Below are 10623 nucleotides of genomic sequence, written 5' to 3' on the forward strand. Positions count from 1 at the left end.
CTTGGATTTGGCAATGAATTTTTGGATATGACATTAAAGACACAAGCAACAAAAGAAAAAATAGGTAAATTGGACTTCATCAAAAAGGATACTATCAAGAAAGTGAAAACACAATCTACAGAATGGGAGAGAATATTTACAAATCATATTGGATAATAGTCTAGTATCCAGAATACATAAAGAATTCATACAACTCAATAATAATAGGCAGATAACCCAGTTTAAAAATTGGCAAATGATATGCATAAATATTTAGCCAAAGAAGATATACAAATGGTCAATAGGGACATGAAAAGATGCTCAACATCATTAGTCATTATGTACCTAATAACAGACCATCAAAAAATAAGAAACAAAATTTACAGAATTGAAAGTAGAAATAGTTCTACAATAATAGTTGGTGACATCAATACCTTGCTCTCAATAATGGAACCAACCAGATCTGACAGACTCGCACAGACACCCCACCCAACGACAGCAGCACATGCATTCTTCTCGAGAGCACATGGGGCATTTTCCAGGCTAGACCGTATGTTAGGTCACAAATTAAATCTCAATAGATTGTAAAGAGAACAGAAAAATAGAGAAAATTCATGAAACCAAAAGTTGGTTCTTTGAAAAGAGCAGCAAAATTGACCAATCTTTACCTAGAGAGACTAAGAAAAAAAGGAGAAAATACTCAAATTACTAAAATCAGAAATGAAAGTGGGGACATTACTACCTATTTTACAGAAATAAAAAGGATTATAAGAGAACTATGAGCAGCTATGAAAAATTGCATGCCCACAAATTGGATAACCTATATGAAATGGACAAATTCCTAGAAACACAAACCTACCAAGACTAAATCACAAAGAAAAGGACAATCTGAATAGATCTATAATTAGTAAGGAGATTGAATCGGTAATTAAAAATCTCCCAAAAATGAAAAGCCCTGGGCGGGATGGCTTCCCCAGTGAATTATTCCATACATTTAAAGAACTACTCCCAATCTTTCTCAAACTTTCCCAAAATAATTGAAGAAGAGGGAACAATTCCTAACTCATTCTATGAGGCCAGCATAGTCCTGATACCAAAGCCAAACAAAGACACTAAAAGAAAAAAAACCTACAGACCAATATCCCTTATCAACATTGATGCAAAAATCCTCGACAAAATACAGAAAACCAAACTCAGCAGCATATTAGAAGGATTATACACCATGAGCAAGTGGAATTTATTCCTGAAATGTAAAGATGGTTTAACACACAAAAATCAATCAATGTGATACACTGCATTAATAGAATGAAGGAACAAAGCCCACATGATCATCTTAATTGATGTGGAAAAAACACTTGTCAAAATTCAACACCCTTTCATGATAAAAACACTCAACAAACTAGGATTAGAAGAAACTACCTCAACATAATAAAAGCCGTATATGAAAAAAACCCACAGCAACCATTATAGTCAATGGTCAAAGACTGAAAGCGTTTCCCCTAAGATCGAGAACAAGTCACGGATGCCGTCTTCACTGCTTCTGGTCATCACAGTACTAGAAGTTCCAGCCAGAGAAATTAGGCAAGAAAAAGAAAAGCATCCAAATTGGAAACAAAGAGTAAAATTATCTCTGTTTGCCAATAATATGATCTTATATGTAGAAAACCTTAAAGATTCCACACACAAACACACAAAAAACCCTATTAGAACTAATAAATAAATTCAGCAAAGTACCAGAATACAAAGTCAATACACAAAAATCAGTTGCACTTCTATAAACAATGAACAACCTGAAAAAGAAATTTTACAGAAACAATTTCATTTCCATTAGCATCAAAAAGAATAAAATACTTATAAATTAACTTAACCAAGGAGGTGAGAGATTTGTACAATGAAAACCAAAAACATTGCTGAAAGAAATTAAACAAGACATAAATAAATGGAAATACATCCCATGTTCACAGATTGGAAGACCTTATATTGTTCAAATGTCAGTAGTACTCGAAGTGATCCACAGATTCAATGAAATCTGTCAAAATCCCAATGATGTTTTTTACTGAAGTAGAAAATATACATTTTAAAATTCACTTGGAATCTCAGGAGATCTTGAATATCCAAAACAATCTTGAAACAGAAGAACAAAGGTGGAGGACTCACACTTCCTGATTTCAAAACTTACTACAAAGCTACAGCAATCTAAGCAACGTGATAATGACATAAAGACGAACAGGCAGACCAATGGAACAGAGCAGAGAGCTCAGAAACAAGCCTTTGCATACATGGTCAAGTGACTTTTGACGAGGGTGTCAAGACCGCTCGATGGGGAAAGAACTGTCTTTTCAACAAATGGTGCTGGGAAACTGGATGTCCACAGGCAAAAGAATGAAGTTGGACCCTTACCTCACACCACATACAAAAGTTAACTCAAGATAGATCAAAGATTTAAATGTAAGACCTAAGACTATAAAACTCTTAGAAGAAAACATAGGGCAAATGCTACACAACATTGGGTTTGGCAATTATTTCCTGGATACATTACCAAAGACTCAGGCAACAAAAGGAAAAAATAGATGTATTGGACCTCATGAAAATTTTTTTGATTAAAAATTTTTAATCAAAAGAAACTGTCAACAGAGTAAAAAGGCAACCTGCAGAATGGGAGAAAATATTTGCAAACCATGTATCTGATGAGGAATTAATATCCAGAATGTATAAGGAACTACTAAAACTCCACAAGAAAACAAACAACCTGATTCAAAAATGAGCAAAAGACTTGAATAGACATTTCTCCAAAGAAGATACACAAATGGTCAATAAGCACGGGAAAAGATGCTCCACATCACTGCTCATCAGGGAAATGCAAATCAAAGCTACAGTGAGATGTTGCCTCATCCTTAAGAGGATGACTCCTATGCAAAAAAAGAAAGAAACAGAAAATAACAAGTATTGGAGAGGATGCGAAGAAATAGGAATTTTTGTGTACTGTTGGTAGGAATGTAAAATGTTACAGCTGCTATGGAAAACAGCATGGCAGTTCCCCCAAAATATTAAAAACAGAATGACCATATGAGGCAGCAATTCCACCTCTGAGCACATCCTGAAAGAGCTGAAAGCCGGGTCTCGAAGAGGTATTTGCACACCCGTGTGCACAGCAGCATCATTCACGATAGTTAAAACATGGGAGCAGCCCGGTGTCCACTGACAGACAAATGGATAAACAAGATGTGGTGTATCTATACAGTGGAATATCGATCAGCTTTAAAAAGGAAAGGAATCCTGACACTTGCTACAACATGGATGAACCTTGAGGACATTATGCTCAATGAAATAAGCCAGACACGTATGGACAAATACTGTGTGATTCCACCTGTATGAGATACTTAGATTAATCAAAATCATAGGGACAGAAAGTCAGGTGGTGGTTGCTGGGGAGGGAAATGAGGACAGAGTTTCAGTTTTACAAGATGAAAGAGCTGTGGAGACGGGTGGTGGAGACGGGTGCACAACATTATGAATGCATTTAATACCTCTAAACTCTGCACTTAAAAATAGTTAAGATGGTAAATTTTGTTATGTGTATTTTACCACAATAAAAAATTTTTGAGAGGCTGGCCTGGTGGCATAGTGGTTAAGTTTGCACGCTCCCCTTCAGCTGCCCAGGGTTTGTGGGTCTGAATTCCAGGCATGGACCTACATTACGCTTAAGCCCTGCTGTGGCAGCGTACCACATGCAAAATAGAGGAAGATTGGCACAGATGTTAGCTCAGGGAGAATCTTCCTCACCAAAAACCCAAACTTTTTAAAAAAGAAAGTACTGACAAACGGTACAACGTGGATAAACCTTGAAAACATTGTGCTGAGTGAAAGGAGCCAATCGCAAGGGACCCCGTGTTGCATGATTCCATTTATATGAAATGTCCGCAATAGCTTAATCGTCAGAGACAGAAAGTAGATTAACTGTTGCCAGGGACAGGGGAGGGGGAGACGGACTGCTTAGTGGGTACAGGGTCTCCTTCTGAGGGGTGAAAACGTTCTGCAACTACATAAAAGGGGGTGGCTGCACACGGTGAATGTGCTAAAGGTTTGCCACTAAATTGAACACTTTAAAATGGTTAGTTTTATGGGGATTTTACCTCAATAAAAAGATTTATGTATTACAATTTCTCGATATTCTTATTTTTCAAAAATGTTTTAGTTATTACAGTTCATTTGGCTTTCCATATTAATTTTAGGATCTGCTTGTCTATATCTTCAGAAATCTTGCTGGGACTTTTATTAGAAGGGTATAAGTCTACACACCCGTCTCACAGGAGTCGTCTTCACTGTGTTGAATCTCCACTCACTTAGGTCTTCTTTGAGTTCTTTCATTAGCTCTTCTTTTTTGGCATATAAATCCTGTACATGTCTCGCGAGATTTATACCTCAGTGTTTCACGGGCAGAGGGTAGCTATTATAAATAGTGTGTTTTAAGTTGTCTCTTCTAATTATAAACTGCTAATGTATAGAAATACGAGCGGTTTTTGTGTGTTGCCCTTTATCTTGCTAGTCTCATTTGTTCAATTTGTTCAGTTAGCTTTTTCATAGATTCGTTGGTGACAGACCATCGTCAAGGAATGGGACAGCTTCATTTCTCATTTTCAATCTGCATGCCTTTTATTTCTTTTTCTTGCCTTATTGTACTGGCTAAGACTTCCAGTAGAAGTTGAATAACTGTAGCAAATGTGGACATCTTTGCCTTGTTCCTACTCCTGGGGGAGGCATTCTGTCTTCCTCCATCACATACAATGTTGGCCGTACTCGCTGTAAGTTCTTCATCAATGCTCTTTATTAAGATTGAAAGCGTTCTTTTCTATTCCTTGTTTGCTGAGTTTTTGCCGTGAACGGACGTTAAATTTTGCCGAAGTCCATCCTCCACCATTTCATCTGAGTGCTCAGAGTTGCTTGTTGGTGCATTGTTACAACAGCTGCTTTGAAGCCTCTGTCAGATCATTGCAGCGTCCATGTCGTCTCCGCATCTGCGCTTGGGTGTCCCATCCTGTGCCGCCTGAGATTTTATCCTGGTGCTTTTATGCCGAATAATTTTGGATTTTACCATGAAGTTCAGTATTTTTGATGAATAAACACTCTGTTTTGTTGTACGACTAAGGTTGAATTCCAGAGCACTGAAATGGTTGTTTCTGACAGTTTTTCCCAGATTTACAGTTGCATCTGGAGAGTGTGTTGACCTCCTCACTCCTTCACACTGGAAACCTGTGATGTCTTTTGTTAGGCGATTACACTGTCATCAAACACATTCATTGAACGCCTACAACATGGTGACTTCTTTCTTAGCCACTGGGGACAGAATAATTACAATCTCTGTTCCCATAGATTAGGTTATTCCTAGTAAAAAGTGTTGTAAATATTGATCATATCTAACTCTCATTGAGCACCTAGTCTGTGCTAGGTACTAATCTAAGCGGTTACACGAACGTCTCAACCTCAAAATAGCCCCGTGAGTCACCTCCCATTTTACAGATAAGGGAGCCGGGAACAGCCGCCCGGGTCCTGGTAGGGAAGCCCATTCTCAGGAGCAGGCTGAGGGCCCCAGCCCTGGGCTTGGGCCTCTCACCTCACCCCCAATACCTCCGGCTGAGTGACAATACAGGAAACCCTAACAGCTCCCGGTGCACGCGGGCACCAGCACCTTGTCTCTCCCATCTTGTCTTCACAGAACACCTGCTAGGAAGGCGCCTCCTTACCCACATTCTGCACAGGAGGGAGTGGAGGCTCAGGAATGGCAGGAGACCTGCCAAGGCCACACAGCTGCTGCACAACTGGGACTCAAACCCCAGTCCCAGCAACTCCAGGGCCGGAGCCTCTCCCTCCCGCCCTGTGGGAACCTGTGGCCGTCAGCCACCAAGGTCCAGCTACGAGGTCTCCTCTCCAGCAGAGGCATCCAGGCAGGGAGCTAGCTGGGTGTGACCAGCTTGGTGCAGCAAGCAGGTCTCCAGCCCATTGAATGGTTTTCTGTCACCATTTGTCTGGTGGCTGGAGGCTCAGGTGCTGCTTCCTGACACAGTGCCTAGCCCTGTCCACCCTGAGCCCCCGATAACCCCCCAAGCACACAGGCCACCAACCCCTCGGAGCCAGCAGAAGGTAAGGCCTGGCCGTTCCTGAGCTCAAGCCCCTATTCCAGACACTCTTGTTACTGCCCACCCTACAGACAGGGCGGCTGGCTCAGTCGGTCCTGCAGCCAGCAGCAGGTGGAGGCCGATTCCATCCCAGACCTCGTGGCTCTGAAGCCTGAGTCCCCCAACCGTTGGAGCCACACGAGGGGGGCCGGCCAGCAGGACAATGATCCTGGTTCCTCCAGTGGCGCCTCGGAGGACACCAACCCATGGTGCGCAGCCCGTCTTGGGGTCATCCCATGTGGTCCACACCAAGGCTGGGGGTGGGCCAGATGGAGACTGACACCCCTTTCCCCACTCTAACCAAGATGTCCCATGATCCCCTCTTCAGGGTCCCTGACGCCTGCTATGGGCAGGGACTGGCAGAGCCCCCATCTTCCTGGCTTGATAAATGCAGTTTTTACATTTTCACTTTAAAAGAAAAACCCCCTTTTCTGATTTTCTGTTACTGAAGTCATTGGTGAGGTTCAGAATAGGGTGGACTGGGTCAGGCTGGCCCAGCCGGCTGGAGGGTGACCTGAGAGAAGGGAGATGCACCCCTCAGTGCTCCTTCAGGGAAGGCCTCCTCTGCAGAGCTGCCTCACCCACAGGCTCCCTCCCCTGAGCGGCTGCATCTGTCCTAGTGAGGCGGGATAGAGGCCCTGCCACCTGGGCCTGAGGCAGGTCACCCCAGTGGTCCCTTCCGGCTCCAGGACTCCCCGCTGGGCCAGCCCACTGGCCCCGCCACCCGATCTGGCCCCTCCCCCTGCCCGTCCTCCATCCTCTCGGCTCCCTTCCCAGGTACTGGTCACCAACAGGCATCCTGCACCCCAACCTCCATCTCAGCGTCTGCTCCCGAGGCCTGACTGTGACACTTCTACAAGCAGGAGTCTCAGGTGGGAGGTGGCCACAGCCAGGTCGTGGCTGAGTGCCCTGCCTGCCCAGGCTGCCAGACGTGGCCTGCCACAAGGTGACCCCAGGGCACAGCTGGCCTTGCCCTCAGCCGTGGAGGACGGGGTCGTGGGCTCTGCCAAGTGTCCGCACCCAGCACACGTCTGCACCCAGCGAGCGTAGAGTGTCATGTGGCCTGAATGGGCTAAGGAAGAGCCTGGCCGGCTGGAGATAGGGGTCAGTGAACGAAACTGAATCTAATCAAATCAAATAGAAGAGCATCGAATGGGTTGTCACTACTTAGTGGCATGATGGGCTCTCGAATGTGGAAGAAGACACAGCCCCAGGAAGTCGCAGCTCCGCTGGAGAGAAGACTGGCTGAGAACTTCTCATCTCTCCCGAAGCTCTGGAGCTTCCCATCCATCCAAGGAGGGGCGGCTCTGCCCGGGGGTGGGGGGGTCCATGGTTTCTTGAGGTCCGGAGCAGGGCTGTCGTGGCCCCAAGTGCCTGGCCCTCTTCCCTTCCCCCAGAGCCCTCCACCCCCAGCTGCCAGGCCTGGGCTGGGCCCAGGGAGCCCCAGGGAGGCACAGGGCCTGGGTCCCAGGGAGCAGATGCTGGATGCGGCGTGTCAGGGCACCCTAGGGGCCTGGCACTCTTTGTGAGCCCCACAGAAAGAGGAGCCGCAGGGGGCCCAGAGGCAGCACTGCCCAGACTGTGAGGCCCAAGAGGAATGAACGCTGTGCTGTAAACATGCCTACTCCTGGGTAGTGGCCGGGACCCCTCGCCCTCTGCTCCTGCCAGGAGGTGGAGCTAGCTTCAACCTCCCCACACCCACAGCCCAGTTTACCAGGGCTCCCTCAGGCCCTGGGGCCTTTGCACCTCCCTGGGACGGTGCTGCAACAGCACTTTCTCAGCCTCCGAAGACTGAGCCTGGAGAAGGCGGGAGCTCCTGCTCACCCACAGAAGCACACCCAGGCCTTGCGTACCTGGTGCACAGTAGGTTCTTGATAAGCTCTGGATGGACAGAAGCCACAACAGCAAGGCCAGCACCAGCGTCCAACCTCGAGCCCCTCCAGCAGAAACTCTGGTGGCCCTCCTGCCCCACAGGGCCCCTAAGCTGGCCCTGTTCTCCAGGACGGCCCCAAGTCCCAGCTCTCTCTGCTCAGATACCCCATGGGATGGGTCTGCCCCAGGGAACCTGACCGCGTCCTCCCACTTCTGTCACACTGCTGTTCTCTGCCCAGGAGTACTCTGCGTCCCATCCAGGCCCCAGGGATGGAACCAGCCCTCATCCCCCCAGTTGTACCCCTCCCAAGTAACCACCGTGCCCAGGATTCAGAGCGGGCACCTCACTGCCTCAGAGATGGGGGTCTGGCCCCCACCCTGGCCCCACACCCCAACCCCACTTCCTGTGTGTGAGAGCTGTCCAAGGTCCTGAGCACACGCAGGCTTCTCGGACCTCAGGCCCTGAAACCACAGTCCTGTTGGAGACGCCACCAGACGCCACACACGGGGCCGTGCACCACAGGGACACGGGGCCGTGCACCACAGGGACACGGAGTCCAGCGAAGGGGCAGGGCCCTGCAGGCGAGGGTCCTTCAGAGAGAGAAGGCCTGGGTCTTGCTCGAATGCTCCGCCCTCCTGGTGTCCACCACACTGACCAATCTGCCTTATCGGTGACCCCTTGGTGGCCCTGGTGAGCAGGACTGGCTGTCTCTCCTGTCACAGGTCATGCCACTGTGCTCCACATCCAGGCCTGGGGCCTCTCCGAGCAGCACTGCACACCAGGTCTCAGGGCATCTGTGCAGGTCCCCACCCCCCCAGCTCCCCCTTCCTCAGGCCTCAGCTCTCACTCGATACCCCTCTCCTGTCCCGCCTCACCAAGTGGGTCCCTCTGCCTGCTGGACTGGCCGGTCCCCTGGAAGGAGCTCCCGTCTGGTTCACCGAACCCTCCTCACTCGACTCAGCCATTTCTACGTGGTAGATGCTCCACAAGCCCATGCACTGAGTGAACAGAACAGGGCAAGGTCCGAGGCAGGGCCCCCCCTGTGTTCATCCTCAGGGGCACGCAAGCCCTTCCTCCTCATGTCTCCCTCAGACACCTCGCCCCAGTGTCCCTGCCTAGCTCTCTGTGTCCTTACTGTGCACCCTGTGCAGGCAGGTGCTGTTGGCCTGTTTCCCCCACAGCACCCAGCGCCAGGCTGCTGCTCAGCCACTCCAGCCGTCTCTATGAACCACAAAACTCCAAAACCAATCACACTCCAAGCCACTGAGGGCTGCTTCTCATTTGGGGGTGGGGCCTAGACGGTGCCAGCATCTGGTCATGCATCTCAGGGTGGGGCACGCACCACAGATGCACAGGCACCCAGTAAGTCAGGGGGGCACACGCTGGCCTGCTAGGGGGCTGTTATGCCACCCATCCCAGGCCAGTATGTGGTCAAGGACCGTCACCAGGGCAGAGACTAGAAAGGAGAGGCTGTTTCTGCACAGCAGGCAGCTGCGCAAGGCCCTGAGCAGAGCTGATGGCCCGAACCTTGCATGGGCCCTAGACAGCCAATAACCCAACAACATGGCTTTGGTGCGTCTGGCCCGCTGCGAGGCTCCGGGTTTGGTGAGTGTGGGGGGATGTGGGGGTGGCAGATGCCCTTTAAGAATTAAATTCGATTTGCACTAAAGTCATACCCAGTTTTATGATCCAGAATTGACCCCTAGAGGGGAGCAGGAAGCTGGCTGGGGCATGGTCGTGGGTCCTGACCTGGAGATACTGAGAAGTAATGAGAGTTCATGGGCTATAAAGAGGGGTTTGGGGTTGCAGCACTCCATGAGCAGGCTGGCAGATGCCACACGCCTCTCCTGCATGGTTGCATTGTCTTACTCGTGTGTGCAATCCAGTTGAACCCCCTGCATGAGACACAGTTATCTTGGAAGCCCTGGAAGATCTGGCCAGATGAGTGGCCAGGAGAGCCCCTGGAACTGTCCTCTTTCCAGTGGACCAGCAGGGGCCCAGTCCATGGGGACACCAGGAAGAGATGGAGGAGGTGGAGAAGGAACCAGAGTTACCTGGGACAGGCAACTGCACCTTCTCCCAGGGACCCCCAGGCCCTACTACTGCCCAAGCCAGGTCACAGTCAGAAGGTTGGCAGCCTCGACCCCCACCTAGCCCAATAAAGGGTCGTATCCAGGGGTGACCAGGGTTCTCCCCCTGCTTCTGCTGAGTGAGAAGCTAGAGTGAGGTCCAGGAATCCTGGAGGAGTCCTTGAGGGGGTTTGAAGATGTGGAGGGCCCAGCAGAGGGATTTATGGGATCTTCCTGGTGGCTTCCCCCTGAAACCACTACAGACCTCCTGGGACCCTCCCAACCACCAGGAAAGAGACTGCCCAGCTGGAGCTGTGAACTTCCCTTCCTGCAGAGGGAGGTTGAGGCTTGGGGCCTGCTGAGGAGGCTGGGAGTGGGGCTCCACACCAGGAAGGAAGTCCTCCTCCTGATTGACAAGCCAGAGTGTAGAAGGACCCCAGGCACCTGTTCCCAGCAGGCAAACATTCTGGGGCCGCCCAAAACATGGGGCCTCTGCCTCCAGCCACAGGAGACATCCCCAGACAGCAGC

The sequence above is a fragment of the Equus quagga genome, chromosome 12 (genome assembly GCF_021613505.1).
Source record: "Equus quagga isolate Etosha38 chromosome 12, UCLA_HA_Equagga_1.0, whole genome shotgun sequence".
NCBI classification, from domain to species: domain Eukaryota; kingdom Metazoa; phylum Chordata; class Mammalia; order Perissodactyla; family Equidae; genus Equus; species Equus quagga.